This window comes from Eptesicus fuscus, chromosome 7 (genome assembly GCF_027574615.1).
Source record: "Eptesicus fuscus isolate TK198812 chromosome 7, DD_ASM_mEF_20220401, whole genome shotgun sequence".
Taxonomy (NCBI): Eukaryota; Metazoa; Chordata; class Mammalia; order Chiroptera; family Vespertilionidae; genus Eptesicus; species Eptesicus fuscus.
In genome coordinates, this window is record NC_072479.1 from 85,096,891 (window position 1) to 85,114,422 (window position 17,532).

A 17,532-nucleotide genomic window follows, 5' to 3' on the forward strand; every position below is an offset into this window, starting at 1 on the left:
ACTAAGTGTTCACATAAAAACACTCCACCATCATTTTTCTTGACTGTGTCTATTTTACCTAGTTAAAGCCATTTTTACTGCTTTAACAGGCCATGACATTTCTAATAAATGTTTTTAAGTTAACTGCATAATATTCACTCTCATGTATATACCATCAGTTTTTACTATTCTTCTCTATTCAGACATTGAGGTAATTTCTATAGGTACAATGTAGTCCCTATTACAATGGAATATTTTACAGAAGTAGAACAAGCAATCCTAGAATTGTATGAAGCCACAAAAGACCCCAAATAGGCAAAGCAATCTTTTTTAAAATATGTTTTCATTGATTTTAGAAAGAGAGGCAGAGAGAGAGAGAGCAGAGAGAGAGAGAGAGAGAGAGAGAGAGAGAGAAACATACATTGATGTGAGAGAGAAACATCAATCACCCTACCAGGGATCAAAACCACAACCTGGGTATGTGCTCTGAGCTCTGACTGAGAATCAAATTGGCCACCTTTCAGTGCATGGGACAAAGCTCAACCAATTGAGCCACAACATTCAGGGCTAGGCAAAGCAATCTTGAGAAAAGACAAAAAGTTGGAGACATCATGCTTCCTGATTTCAAACTATAATACAAAGATGTAGTAATCAAAACAGTGTGGCACTAACATAAAAAAGATACATAGATCAGTGGAACAGAATAGAGATCCCCCAAATAAACCCATCTATACTAGAATATGGTCATTTAATATATGATGAAGAAACCAAAGTCTTTTCAATAAATGTGCTAGGAAAACTGGACAACCACATGTGAAAGAATGAAACTGAAGCACTTTCTTATACCATATACAAAAATTAACTCAAATGGATTGGTCTTGAACATAAGACCTGATACCTAAACACTCCAGAAGAAATCATATGTGGTAAGCACCTTGGTGATGATGTTTTGGATTTGACACTAAAAGCAAAGGCTAAATAAGTAAAGTGTGACTCTATCAAAGTAAAAAAGCTTCTACACAGCAAAAGAAACCACCAACAAATTGAAAAGGGAACCAACTATTGTGGGAGGAAATATTTGCAAATTATATATCAGATAAAATACATAAAGAATTCATTCAACTCAAGAGCAAAACAAATATGATTAAAAATTGGGCTGAAAATAGACATATGAAAAATGCTCAATGTCACTTATCATCAAAGAGATGTAAATTAAAACCACAATGAGATATTACTTCCCACCTGTCAGAATGGGTATCATCAATAAATCAACAAGCAACAAGTGCTGGGAGAATGTAGAGAAAAGGGAACCCTCGTGCATTGTTGATGGGAATGCAGATTGGTGCAGCCGCTGTAGAAAACAGTATGGAATTTCCTCAAAAAATTAAAAAATGGAACTGGCTTATGACCTGTGATTCCACTTCTGGGAATATATCCCAAGAAACACAAAACACTAGATCAAAAGAATATATGCACCCCTATGTTTATTGCAACATTATTTACAGTAGCCAAGATCTGGAAACAGCCCAAGTGCCCATCAGCAGAGTGGATGTAAAAGCTGTGGTACATTAACACATGGAATATTCTTTGGCCATAAAAAAGGCAAATCTTACCTGTTATGACACATGGGTGGTCCTGGAGAGTATTATGCTAAGTGAAATAGCATGGCCAGTCAGAAAAAGACAAATACCATATGATCTCACTTGTATGTGGAATCTAATGAGCAAAATCAACCTAAGAATAAAATAGAAACAGAGCCCTACGGGGTTTGGCTCAGTGGATTGAGCATCAACCTGCTGACTGAAGTGTCCCAGGTTTGATTCTGGTCAAGGGCATGTACCTAGGTTGCAGGCTTGATCGCTGGCTCTGGTTAGGGCACATGTGGGAGGCAACCAATCGATGTGTCTCTCTCCCATTGATGTTTCTCTCTGTCTCTTCCTCCCACTCTCTCTAAAACTCAATGGGGAAAAATAATAGAGACAGCTATCAGAGGGGAGGGGAGTTGAAAGAAAGTGAAGGGATTAAGCATAATACATACACATATATATGTAAGACACAAAGTCACAGACTGTGATGACAGCCAAAGGGAAAGGGGGTGAGGGTAGGTGGAAGTGGGAAAAGGGGGGGTGGGGAATGAGGACTGAAAGAGACTTTGCCTAGGGCAATGAGCTCATGAGGCAGTGTGCAGATGATGCTTTGTTGAGCTGTACACTTGAAACCTGTATGCTTTCGTGAACCAATATCACCCCAACAAATTCAATAAAAATAAGAATGGAATAGAAAATATATCCCATAAACCATTTAAAAAATCAGGTAGAGGATCTGAATAGACATTTTCCCAATGAAAGCATGCAGATGGCCAGGAGGTACCTGAAAAGGTTCTCAGTCATCATGGAAATGCCAATCAAAACCACAATGAGTCAGAACGGCTACTATACTGGTTAGAACGGCTACTATAAAAAATAACAAATATTGGCGAGGATGTAGAGAAAAGACAACCTTTGAGCACTGCTGGTGGGAATATAAATTGGTGCAGCTACTGTGTAAAACAGTAAGGAGATTCCTCAAAAGATTACAAATAGAACTACTATATGATCCAGCAATTCCAATTCTGCATATTTATCTTAAGAAAACAAAAACATTAGGTCAAAAAGATATCTGCACTTCCATTTTCACTACAGCATTTATTTACAATAGCTAAGATATGGAAACAAGTGTGCATCAACAAATGAATGGATAATGAAAGTGTGATATTTATATATATATATATGTGTGTGTGTGTGTGTGTGTGTGTGTGTGTGTGTGTGTGTGTGTGTGTGAATTTCTTCTTTGTTATGACTGAATAATATACATATATTATTCAGTCATAACAAAGAAGAAATTCTTGCCATTTGTGATAACATGAATGGACCTTAAGGGCATAATGCTGTAAGGCAGAGAAACACAAATACCATGTGCTCTCACTTCTATGTGTTGCATAAAAATAATAAAAAACCTGAGCTTGCAAAGTGGGGGATGAAGGAAGTGGGTAAAATGGATGAAGGGGATGAATGTGTCCAAACTCCAGTTATAAGTCATGAGGATGTAATGTACAGCATGCTGACTAAAGTTATTACTCTATTGCAGGGGTCCTCAAACTTTTTAAACAGGGGGCCAGTTCACTGTCCCTCAGACCGTTGGAGGGCCGGACTATAGTTTAAAGAAAAAACTATGAACAAATTCCTATGCACACTGCACATATCTTATTTTGAAGTAAAAAAACAAAACTGCAAAAACACTCGCATGTGGCCCACGGGCCGTAGTTTGAGGACGCCTGCTCTATTGCATAGTTGAAAGGTGCTGAGGGAGTAAATCTTAAAAGTTCTCATCACATACCCCCAAAATTTTGTAACTACAGTGATAGATGGTAACTAGAGTTATTGTGGTGATCATTTTGCAATATATACAAATATCAAATCACTATGTTGTACACACAAAACTAATTATATGTCCATTATCTATATTAATGAAAGCCTATGTGTTGTCACGCCCTTATGCCATCTTGCCCCCACGCCAAAACGAGCGATCACCAGGAGGCTGTGTGCACAGTGGGTGCACGCAGGTGGGCAGGGCTGCATGCGCACATGGGTGGATGGGGGCTTGATGCTGAGTGCGCAGCTTAGAGGAGGTCCCACCACTTCACGTGGCGAGTCCTGGGGGTCCTGCTGCTCTGCGCAGTGCAGCACAGGACCCCTGTGGCTCCATGCAGTGAGGAAGAGGGACCCCCAGCTCCAGTCTACCTCTTTGGGGCAATCCATCCAGGAGCCCCAGATGGGTGGGCGGGGCCTACCTCTTACTCCTGCACTGTGAGAGGGCACAGGCCAGGCTGGGGGGACTCCCCCCACCCCGAGTGTACAAATTTCATGCACTGGGCCTCTGGTATCTCAATAGAAAAATAAAATCAACAACAAAAAATTGTACTTCTTATTAATTGCAGCCATCAACTCCATCACAGAACAAGTAGCAAGCAGGAATGTGAGACCATAGTTATCCTCAACCAATTATACTTGAGACCTTGGTGGGTTTTCAATCTCATATATTTTGAGAAAAAGCATACTCCTGTTGTAGTTTTTTTTCAAATGTATTTTTATTGATTTCAGAGAAGAAGGGAGAGGGAGAGAGAGTTAGAAACACTAATGATGAGAGAGAATCAGTGATTGGCTGCCTCTTGCACACCCCCTACTGGGAATTGAGCCTGCAACCTTGCATCTGCCCTTGACCAGAATCGAACCAGGCCAATGCTCTATCCACGAGCTAAACTAGCTAGGGCCATACTCCAGTTTTTACATGTGGTACTTAAGGCTTATAAAACATGAAAGCAGTATATAGAGATTAAAAGCTTAAATAATTCATTTTTAATTAATTTATCTGCACTAAGTATAAAATTTTCCAGACATTTACTTATTTACACCAGTGACAATCTAAAGAATAAGGTATCCAAGAGGATGTTTACATAAAAAGATTAAGTATTCATCATTGTACTATTTATATAAGTTAAAATATGGAAACAAACAACATTCAATTGATACTATTGCTCCTAATGCATGTCATACATGGCTAATAAATAATGAAAAGAAAATTGTAGTGATAAAATAGAAACATACTAATGACAAAATGTTGAGTGAAAAATATATTTTATGCTCAGCCAGGGTGGCTCAGTGGTTGAGCATCAACCTATGAACCAGGAGGTCATGGGTTCAATTCCCAGTCAGGGTACATGCCCAGGTTACAGGCTTTATCCCCAGTGTGGAGCATTCAGGAGGCAGCTGATCAGTGATTCTCTCTCATCATTGATGCTTCTATCTCTCTGTCTTTTCCTTCCTCTGTGAAATCAATAAAAATATTTTAAATATATTTTTATGTATTTGATAATGGCAGGTATAATTTTTATTTATTTTTCAATTACAATTGACATTCAGTATTATTCTGTGTTATTTTCAGCTGTACAGCATGTTGTTAGACAATCACATACTTTACAAAGTAGTCCCACTGATATTTCAAGTACCTAAGACCATACATAGTTATTACAATAGTAGAGGCCCAGTGCACGAAATCCGTGCATGGGGGTGTGTGTCCCTCAGCCCAGCCTGCATCTTCTCCAATATGGGACCCCTTGAGGGATGTCCGACTACCTGTTTAGGCCCGATCCTACCTGGATTGGGCCTAAACGGGCAGTCGGGCATCCCCCTCACAATCCAGGACTGCTGGCTCCCACTGCTCACCTGCCTGCCTTCCTGATTGCCCTTAACTGCTTCTGCCTGCCAGCCTGATCACCTCCTAACCACTCCCCTGCCAGCCTGTTTGCCCCTAATGGCCCTCCCCTACATGCCTGGTCACCCCTAACTCCCCTCCCCTGCAGGCCTGGGTTCCCCCCAACTGCCCTTCTTTACAGGCCCATTCACCCCAACTTCCCTCCTCTGCTGGCCTGGTCACCCCTAACTGCCCTCCCCTGCTGGCCTAATCGCCCACAACTGCCCTCCCTTGCAGACCTGGTCCCTCTCAACTGCCCTCCCCTGCTGGCCATCTTGTGGCAGCCATCTTGTGTCACATGGGGGCAGCCATCTTATGTGTTGGAGTGATGGTCAATTTGCATATTACTCATTTATTAGATAGGATTATTGACTATATTCCTTATGATGTACTTTGCATCTCTGTGACTATTTTGTAACTACTAATTTGTACTTCTCAATCCCTTCTCCTTTGTCATCCAGTCCCCCAGCCTCCCACACCTCTGTCAACCATCAGTATGTTTTTTGTATCTATGAGTCTATTTCTATTTTGTTTGTTCATTTATTTTGTTCTTTAGATTCCACATGTAAGTGAAATGATATGGTATTTGTCTTTCTCGGTGGTTAAAATTAAGTAACCACAAATTCATAGAAGGTATGAATCAATGATTAAATTTTTTTTATTTCTTAAATATTTAGTATTGTGAATGTTTATCTTGACAAGATTAGATATGGTAAATTAAATAACATTGTGCAAAATGTTTTTGCTCACTTGAAATGAATTTATTTAATCTAGAGCTAAGGTCATGTTGGACAGTGTATCATATATTGGCCATAATCCATAGTCAAAGATTGAGGAGGTTATAGTTTCATTTGTGTATAAATTTTTGCATTTGTCATGTTCAATTTCAGACATATATCAGACATTGTTTTTAAGTATCAAGTAAAACAATAAAATAAAAGTGAGAAAGCTACAGACCTTGATGTTCAGAATACGTGATCGCTTTGGTTTCAGAGTAGTCAGGTGCCCTCCTCTGCAGCTGGGATGAAGAATGAACTCGCACCTCAGAGTAAGTCACGGCTTCTCCCATTTCTGAAAAACATAAACATATGGAAGGTAACATGAAAGCTTTTTTATGACCTCCTTGGCTATAGAAATGCCATACCTAACATACATGGTTCATAAAGATGTTATCTAGATTATAGTTAAACATACTAAATTGGAGTTTCTTTCAATTTAGAGAATATTTTTAAGAACAGATGATCATTAAAGTTCAAAAAAGATTTAGAACAAATTAAGGCATAGCATTTTTTATTACATTCAACTTAAATATTTTCCTTAAATTATAAATTACCAACTTACAAATTGATGACATATGTTGAATTAATTCTTATCATTACATAATAAATAAAATATTTTTTAAAGCCAGGCTATAGAAAATCTCCCAATTTCACTTATGGACCTTCATACTTCTGGTTAAACTCTTCTCTCTTTTTAGTATAGATTTGTTTGCCTGTATTCCTCCATTATCATCAGGTAATTATTTAAAATATGACTTAACTTCTACTTTTGTCAAGAAAACTGTTCCGATCTTTCAGTAAGAATTTATCACGTCTTCCCACGAACTCTCATTTATAACATTTTTCTTTAAACCCATCACCTTTTTGTTTTGTTTTATGCTGCTATTTCCTCACTAGGACACACTATGATTGCAGAAATCACGTCTTAATAATTTTGTTATTAATACCATTAGTTGTTAGGTTCATTTATGCACTTTATAATTCCAACAACTTGACTTTGATGTCAAACTGAGTATTTTATTCATCAAACACATTCTACCTCAAGAAGAATCTTAAAATTTTTAAAGGAAGCTTTGCATATGTTTCAGTACCTAAATAGTCTATGGCTATTCCATGTGCTACTGAATGTACAAATCTAACAGTAAGTTTTCTGAACTTCTTACTAGTAGAATTTGGGACTTCTTTATTTTCTTTAAATATCTTTCCATATAGAATTAAGAATTTGCTTCCAAGATTTCTAATGATCTTATTTCCAATAGTTATCATAATCAAGAAAATATATTCAAGTCTGTTCTCATCTGCCTACCTACCATTTATTTCTTTATCAATCAGTCTATAGCTCTTTCATCTATCTGAATATGTATCTTCTTATTGATAAATATCACTTTCCATGTCCTATTAAAATCATTCTGATCAAATTTTATTTAATAATTTTTAGAATAATATATAGTAAGTAAAATACATTAATATCAAGTACCTGCTTTTTAGAGGAAGATGCGAGGATCTTTGCAGAATACGTATTTTCCTGGGAAGAAGATTATAATTCTTGGGAAAGAAGTCTGAAAATAAGAATTCTTGATGATCCTTGGTGTAAAATCCAACCCAGAATATAAAGAGAAGACAATAAATACATAGTATAATGTCTTTTATTGTCCTATACACAAAAAAAAGTAAATGAGAACAGAGTCTGAAAATAAGTGTTCTCACTATGCAACCACACAGGAAGCCCTTATATCTAAAAACATCACTAGATCTGGGGCCTTTTATCAGTCTGAACTTTCTTTAGTAGCATTAAAATACCTGGTATACTTTCAGTAATGACCAATATGGTTCTCTCAATTCTTGGATTTTAAGACTTAAAAAATACAGATTTTTTTTTATTAGGAAAGTAATTCACTTCCACCAACACCCCCTTTTAAGTTCTCTGCAATGTATCTTATCAACTTTTTGGCTACAATAGTACATCAAAATTTTGCTAATAAATGTACATAATTCATCACAGTCTGTTATATTGCCTTTGGTTTATAGCATCATTTGTTATTTAAATTTTCAATGGAATTAAAAATATCTGTCTTAACTATAAGCTGAGCTTGCAAAAGTGAGTAGGAGTTAACTAGAGGGTGAAGTAAGTGGAAAAATCTTGGTAAGCAAAGGAAATAGCATTTGCACATTTCCTAAGCCTGGAATGAACATATGGAGGAAGTTTGGACATACAGATAAAGTTGTGAAACCGTCATAGGTGAAATAAATTTATCTGTCACCCATACACAGATGGGGCAAAAATGAACTTTCAGTATGAGTATGTAAAACACAGAGCTTATTCTTTTGTAAAAATATATTTTAAAATACTTTTTTTTTGAGTTTTTATTATCTCTTGTGTATTGGTGGAATTATTTTTTGTACTTATTCCTAAATATTTTATTGTATTTATTATTATGTAAATAGGGTTTTCATCCATTGTCTTCTAATTGGTTTTATTTCTGTAAACTCATGCTATCTATTTTAGTATATTAATTTCACAACCTGCTAATTTGCTAAATTACTTATGATTTGAGCTGGGTTTATCATTGATTCTCTCACATTATTTTTATAGATTATCATGTCTTGTGGAAATAAAGAGTTTTTATTCCATTTTAATATTTTTATTCTTTTTTTTCTAGCCTAGTTGTCTAACATGACCAGAACAATATCAATGAGGAGTGAAGATAATTGGCATCAATGTAATCTTCTGACTCTAATGCAATATTTCTCAAGGATTTTTCTGCAAAGTAGAACACTGGCTTTAGAATGCACACACACACACATACATCCACATACAGCATATATATGTACTTTATTCAGTTAAAGTATCCATATGTTTTTGCTTTTCTTGAGTTTCATATTAATATTAATTGTATATAAATATATAAATAAATAAAGATCAATATATCTATTGAATAATGTCTGTAGATGCTTCAGGTGCATTTGAAAAGAAGGTCTATTTCTTATTATCGATATACTAGAGGCCTGGTTCATGAAATTCATGCACAGGGGAGGGGGTCCCTCAGCCCAGCCTGCAACTATGCCAGCGTCCCACGCCCCAACCGGCCTCTGGCCAGAGGCCCACCCTCCCTCCCTCCATGGCTGAGGAGTGTGGTATGCTGGGGCTCATTGCTGGGGTGATGCTGCCAGCATCCAGCGCCCTGGCCAATATTGGTGCCGCCATCTTTGTGACGGAGTGACGGTTAATTTTCACATTACCCTTTTATTAGATAGGATACTGGTCAATATACTGGTCAGTATCTATCATACTGAAAATATTACTAAGATTATTTATAACATAACTTATTTTTGTCCAAATTTTCTGTCTTGTATTGAGAGTGGCCTATTAAAATCACCATTTTTTTTCTAGTTCAAAATACTTTTATTATCTTAAATACAACCCCAATAAGCAGTACTCTTCATTCTCCCTTCCTTCCTTGCAACCAGTAATCTGTTTTCTGTAACTGTGGATTTACCTATTCAGAATATTTTATAGAAACGAAATCATACTATAGAGCATGGGGCAAAAGTAGGTCCACAATTGTGAGTATCTGAAACAGAGTTTTTTCTTGTATTATTATTTCTTTACTAGAGGCCCAGTGCATGATTGAATCATGCACATGTAGGGTCCCCTACACGCTTTCGGTTTTGATCACGGGGGAACTGGGTGCCTGAGCTGACAGGCACCCAGCTCCCACGCTTTTGCTCTCAATCGCAGGGGAGCTGGGTATCTGTCTGCTGGTGCACCAGGCCTTTCAGAATCCTCCTGCGCAGTGAAAGCTTCTGAAAGGCCTGGTGCCTGAGCAGACAGGCACCCAGCTCCCATGCTTTTGCTTTTGATCACTGGTGCACCAGGCCTTTCAGAAGCCTCCAGTGCAGCAGAGGCTTCTGAAAGACCTGGTGCCTGAGTGGACAGGCACCCAGCTCCCCCGCTTTTGATGGTCCCCGGTGGGACATGAGCTTGCTGCCCCAGAGGCCCCTTCTGTGCCACAGCACAGCCATGGCACAGACGCTGAGCTCGAGCTGCCACTGGCAATGTGAGCTCAGCATCCCGCCAGCCCAATTGGCCACCCCAGCCACCCCGAGTCCCGCACCCCCGCGCCTCCTGGCCAATCACGGGCATAGTGAAGGTACGGTCAATTTGCATATTTGTCTATTATTAGGTAGGATTATTTTATTTATTTTCCATATGAACAGCTGTTAAACTACTTTTACCCCACCTTGTATTTAACCTTTTGGTATCTTTCACTGAAACATAATGTTTCTGAGGTTCATTCATATACTAGCATCTATCAGTACTTCATTCCTTTTTATGACTGAACTGAGGCCCAGTGCACAAAATTCGTGCACAGGGGGTGGGGTTCCCCCATCCTAGCCTGCACCCTCTCCAATCCAGGACCCCTCAGGGGATGTCCGACTGCTGGTTTAGGCCTGATCCCGTGGATCGGGCCTAAACCATCAGTCAAACATCCCTCTCACAATCCGGGACTGCAGGCTCCTAACTGCTCACCTGCCTGCCAGCTTGGTTGCCCCTAACTGCCCCCTCCACTAGCCTGGTCACCTCTTACTGCCCCCCTGCTGACCTGGTTGCCCCCAACTGCCCCAGTCTGCTGACCTGGTTGCCCCTAATTGCCCCCACCCTGTGGGCCTGGTCACCCCCAACTACCCCCCTATCAGCCTGGTCACCCCTCACTGCCCCCATCTGCTGGCATGATCGCCCCCAACTGCTCCTCCTGCTGGCCTGGTTGCTCCCAACCTCCCCCCACACTGGCCTGGTTGCCCCTCACTGCCTCTCTCTGGCCTGGTTGCCGCCAACTGCCCCCACTGCTAGCCTGGTCGCCTTTCACTGCCCCCCTCCCACCGGCCTGGTCACCCCATGCAGTCTGCTGTTCAGTCGTTTGGTTGTCCCTCACTAACCTCCCTGCCAGTTTTGTCGTCCCATGCAGCCTGTTTGGTTGTTACTGTGAGGGCATCCTGACCAATTTGCATATTACCTTTTTATTATTATAGATAATATTCCATTGTGTGGATATGCCACACTTTAGCTGTCCATTGATAGACATTCAGTATGTTTCCACCTTTTGTCAACTGTGAATAGTGCTCCTTTTCAGCGTACAAGTGAACAACATCCTATATAATAAAAAGCTAATATGCAAATCTATGAACAACCAGTCCCTATGATGCACACTGACCACCAGGGGGCAGACACTTAACACAGGAGCTGCCCCCTGGTGGTCAGTGTGCTCCCATAGGGGGAGTGTTGCTCAGCCAGAAGCCAGGCTCAAAGCTGGCAAGAGCAGCAGCGGTGGCAGGAGCCTCTCCTGCCTCCATGGATGCCCTAAGGATGTCTGAGGGCTCCCAGACTGTGAGAGGGCACAGGCCAGGCTAAGGGACACCCACCCCCAAGTGCATGAATTTCATGCACCAGGCCTCTAGTTTGTGTATAAGTATTTGTTTGAGTACCTGTTTTCAGTTCTTTTGGATATTTATTAATGTGTTACTACTATCTGCTTCTTCATGCATCTCCTTTCATTTTTTTATTGTACAAATAGCCACTGTTATTTACTGGATAGATTCCTAACATTTCAATCTTCATGTTAGTAATCAATTTTAACATTATCAAGTATCTTTCCTCACTCTGTTTAATTCTCTGTAGGTACACTTGTTTGCCTAGTATCGGATTGAAACCTATACTTATTTTTTCTATTTGCCTTAGAAATCGTTGTTCATCACTTTACTTTTAGCATTCTATTACTTTCCTGAGTTTTATCATATTCTACATATTCATCCTACCTAATAATAGACAAATATGCAAATTGAACGCACCTTCGCTACACCCAAGCCACTCCCAACAGCCAAAGCCACACCCACCAGCCAATCAGGGCGAGTATGCAAATTACCCGACCAAGATGGTGGTTAATTTGCATACGCTGAGGGAGGGAGGAGTGAAGACTGAAGACAACTTAGAAGGAAGAGGGAGGAAAAGCGGAAAGCAAGGTGGCTGCCAGAGGGGAAGCCCGGGCGGGGCGGGGCGGGGTGGGGAGGGGCGGGGCAGGGCTGGGAGGAGTGTGGCGGGCGGCAGCGCCCCGTGCGTGCAGGTGCCGCGGCTGCAACGGTGGCAGCAGCGGCTGCGCACGCGGCCACAGTGGCTGCTTGCAAGATTCTTCCTGCAAATGGGCTACTAGTGTCATATAATATCCCAGAGTGTTGACAACAGCTAATTAATTATAAAAGAAATTATAAATTCAATTATAAAAATTAAAAATTATATAGTTGTTTAGTTGGATCATTGAATAAAAATAATGACTCATTATTTCTACTTTGATTTCTCTCTAAAAGGTCTTTTGTACTATATCTGGAATCTATCTTGATTTTTATTCTTATAATATAAATCCTTGAGAAATTATAAGTAGGTTTTATAATGATTGTTTCAATGTATAGGAAATTTGTAAGTTATTAGTTCAAGTATAACCATCCAGTTACTATCTGATTAAAGACTTGATTCAAAGCATTCAGTTTACCTAAATAGTATATTTTCTTAGGTAAAAAACAAACAAACAGGAAACCAGAACTAAATACATACCTATTCATCTCCATATTGCAACTAAAGTAGACTGGAATTTTGAGAAGTAAAATATTCCTTATTTTCCGCCCAAGTTTATTTTTTTAAAATATATTTTATTGATTTTTTTACAGAGAGGAAAAGAGAGGTGTAGAGAGTTAGAAACATTGATGAGAGAGAAACATCGATCAGCTGACTCCTGCACACCTCCCACTGGGAATGTGCCCGCAACCAAGGTACATGCCCTTGACTGGAATCGAACCTGGGACTCTTCAGTCCTCAGGCCAACGCTCCATCCACTGAGTCAAACGGTTAGGGCCTGCCCAAGTTTTTATTCATTAGAAATGAAGTAACAACTGCATTGGTATCCAATCCACTTTTCTTGGCAAGAACAGCAACCAGAACCTATGAGAAAAAATAAAGCATGATGGATAGTATTGAAGATTCAATATAATCACTGTTATTTACTCATTCAAAAATAATTTGCTGTTTATTTTTTTTTTCTATAGCCCAAGTGCCCAGCAGTAGATGAGTGGATAAAAAAGCTGTGATACATCTACACAATGGAATACAACTCAACCATAAAAGAAAAGAAAGAAAATCTTACCTTTTGTGATAGCTTGGATGGACCTGGAGAGTATTAAGCTATGTGCAATAAGCCAATCAGAGAAAGACAAATTCAATATGATCTCACTCATATATGGAATCTAATGAACAAAATAAACTAATAAAATAAAAACAGACTTATATTAGGTCAGAGGGGTGTGGTATGGAAGTTGGGTGCAAAAGTTGAAAGGGGTAAGCAAAAACCAACTCACCGACAGACATAGCATGGTGATTACCAGAGGGAAATGGGGGTGGGGGCAGGCAGGAGAGGATAAAGGGGGAATTAATGGTGATAGAAAAGACATGACTTAGAGTGGTGAAACACAATACAATATACAGATGATGTGATATAAAATTGTACACCTTACCTATATGATTTGATTAACCAATATCATCCCAATAAACTCAATTTTTAAAAATCTACTACTGCTCTGGCCAGTGTGGCTCAGTTGGTTGGAGCATAGTCTCATACACTGAAAGGTCATGGATTTGATTCCCAGTCAGAGCACATATCTAGGTTGCGAGTTCAGTCCCAGATAGGGGAGCATACAGGAGGCAACTGATAGATGTTTCTCTTTTTCTCTTTCTAAAATCAATAAATATAGCCTTGGTTGAAGATTTTTAAAAAAAATCTATTAATACATCACAATTTCAGGATAGTAAGTGAACAAGTCAGACTTAAACTTTTTCCCCATGGAGATTATATCCTAGAGTCAGAATTCTTTAATTTCCAATCATTTTACTGATGAGAGAAATAAGGCAGAGCTAGATACTTGACCAACATCACTAAGTTTGAAACCCAGACTGTCTTTCTCCAGAGCACACGCAAAGTATTTCAATGCAAGTCTATATCTCTGTCCATGTTTTGTGATTTTGATTTCTTTAGCACAGAGTGATGAGTATCTCCATCTCATTGTGTGCTTCTGATCTCTGCCTCATTAACCCAGTGATAGAAGGCGAATATAAAAAATCTAGAAACAGAGTGACTTCCCATTACTGTCACACACACACACACACACACACACACACACGCACGTACACACACACACACACACAAGCACTCACACACGCCTGTGTTCTACGATTGCCTCAGGTGGTCTTTGTCCACACTAAAGTGCTTCATTTATTTGAGCTTTAAAAGCTTTTCACACTGTAGCCCTAGCCACTTTGGCTCAGTGGATAGAGCATAGGCCTGCAGATTGAAAGGTCCCAGGTTTGATTCTGGTCAAGGGCACATGCCCAGGTTGTGGGCTTCATCCCCCAGTATGGGGCTTGCAGGAGGAAGCCAATCAGTGATTCTTTCTCATCATCATTGATGTTTCTCTCTCTCTTCCTCTCCCTTCCTCTCTGAAATCAATAATATATATATATATATATATATATATATATATATATATATATATATATATATATATATATATTTTGAAGCTTTTAACACTGTATTCTCCAATGTTGTTTTCCTTTCAAGTCCTTTGAACATGCCTTCAGACATTCTATTATTCTTATTTTTGCTAGTATATTAATTATTATACATTTACTGTGTTATTCAGATAACATACTGATAGTTGAATTTATACTTTTGTTCTTGGAAGAATAACTTTATTAGTGTGGAATTAAAATGTGGGACAGATAATCAAAATAAAATTCTTGAGAGTAGGTACCTTGATCTCTGATTAAGTATCTGGAAATACAATCTACCATTCATCCACATATAAAGCAGACTCCCAAATAAGTTTTTCTTATTTATATTGTTTATTTTTAAGCATTGCAATATTACCATAGATGAACTTTCTTTGTTAAAGACAGTCTTTTCAACCAAAAAAAAAGAGGAAAATGAAAAACAAAACCCAAGGAATGTGATTTTATTTTTCAGTTTCCATAAAATGTTTTCCATCTTTTTATGCAGCGTGTACATGGTTCTGATTTAAATTGACCACCAAAACTGATAAAATTTAAATTCTAACCAGAGGATGTAAACATAAAATTTCATTCATCCAGACTTTATGTAAATCCATTCTGAGAGAGGTGATGGATCAATAATCATTTGCCAACTTGAAGTCTATTTGTTTTTAGTTTTCATGTTGGATATCATTGAAGTAGCAAAAACTACATAATTTTGCTTTTTTTTTTGCCCCATGTAAAATTGCTTTAAGTAAATAGAATTTTAAGAATTTGCTCACAGATTTAGTTTTGAGATTATACAAATTTGTGACACAATATGTAACAGGACGTCCTTCGTTTGTAAGTTATTCTGTTTTCAGAATCATGTTTGATGAGACTTATCTAAAACATTCTCTTCTTTTTTTCATCTTAGTTCACTGACTTAGAAATAAAAATTCATCAAAGAGTGTTCAATTCAAGAACCTTAGGCTCAAGTCACAAAAAAGATAACTAAACACACACATCTACACACTCACAGAAGAGTTGTATGTAAAATACTCCCTTTAATTCTTTCTGAACTGCCAACCTGGTTGGTTCTTTGAGTCCTTCTTGTACATAGGCACTGGAATAGTGTTTGTGCCTAGGTCCCTACGATTATCTCCACTTGGAGTCGTGGTTATTATGGCCCTGCCCACACCACTCATTATATTTGGTGTACTCTGGCCAACCAGTATCTGTAACTGCACCTGTGAATTTTTTTTTCTCCTAGAATAGCTGAAAGCTTTCCTGATCCCACACAGAGCAGTTTGGACGTAATGAGATGTTATCATCTGGATGGGCTTCAACCAACAAGTCTCAGGATTTGGTGCAGTCAAGCATCCTCAGCCCTTACAAAAGGCAAGTCTGAATACGGGGTTTGTTCCATTTCCCACAGTCACTCAACCGTGTTAACTTCCTGTCTCCTATACTAGAAGCTATATTCAGAGAGCAAGCTTTACTGTATTCTGCCTGCCCTTTCCTATATTAACACTCTCTTTCTGACCTTTATTCCCTGCACATCCAAATAAATTTTTCACTCAAAATCATCCTCAGGGTCTGCTGCCGAGAAAACCCAGACTGAAATTTCACTGAAATGTTCCGATTCAGTTATGTGTTTGGTTTTGAAAAGTTCGGTATCCTTCCAGAAAATGCATCTCTCTGTGCAGGATTTCTTCTCTCCCAGTGGCCATTGGAGGCAACCATACTTTTTCTCCGCTGTAATTTACTATCGTCCTTGTTCAAAGCAAACGATGACTCCATTAAGTACAACATTCAGACCAAAACAAGGAGATAAGGGAATATAAACTAATGTCATGTGAACAGGGCGGTCTTTTGTCTGCTTAGCAATTTCTAACTGAAATATTGCAGAACATATGTAATAGTATACATGCTAAGAGCCCCAAATTGGAAATTCATTTTGATCTCACTACTTTGAAAATGCATGCATTCTATGAGTTGAAAGAAAATTGCTAGCATCAGGCTGCAACTTATTCTCCTCATAAGGGAGAGGGAAGGACTCCCAGAGAAAGGCAGAAAAAAAGGATTCTGGACTGACAAATTCTCCTGTGAACATGCTAATCATAAAACGGCTAGCAAAGACTGGTGGGTTCCACTTGTCAAAATCCTGATCTATTGACTATTTTATCAGGATGTATTAGAATGTCTAAAACTATTGATGGCTGAAACAGAAGACAGGAAATTTTTTTTTCTGTGAGTGTGTAGATGTGTGTGTTTAGTTATCTTTTTTGTGACTTGAGCCTAAGGTTCTTGAATTGAACACTCTTTGATGAATTTTTATTTCTAAGCCAGTGAACTAAGATGAAAAAAAGAAGAGAATGTTTTAGATAAGTCTCACCAAACTAGAATCTATGGGTTTCCAACTTCCTGGAAAATGTCACATAAACTATATAGCCATCTGAGTATAAAATAGAGATATATCATGACCTCCAGGCATCACCTTTTATTTTATGTGATACACTCACAGCCTTCCATGAGAGGCCTCATTTGGTATTCAGTTAGTCTGGAATAGAGTGTGTCCTAAGGTGGAAAGAAGGACCTGGGGGATGCATGCAGACCTGGACATCTCACTGCTTTGTCCGCACCTCACAAGTATTTACCATTAAAATTTCTAGCAAAGGTTGACACTGAGCAAAATTTTCGAGAATGCTTGTGAGTTGGATTTAACAATCTAATCCTTTGTGTTACTTTCTTGAGGAATTGGTAACTTCTGTCTACATAGGTCATGTGAAATATATATATTCTTTCATGTCTATAATCATATAGCCCTTACCACCCATCTTCACTTGCAGCTGAGTTATCATGGCCCTGGGAATGTCTGTTGTACCAGGCAGATCTCTGCATCTCTGTGCCTGGAGC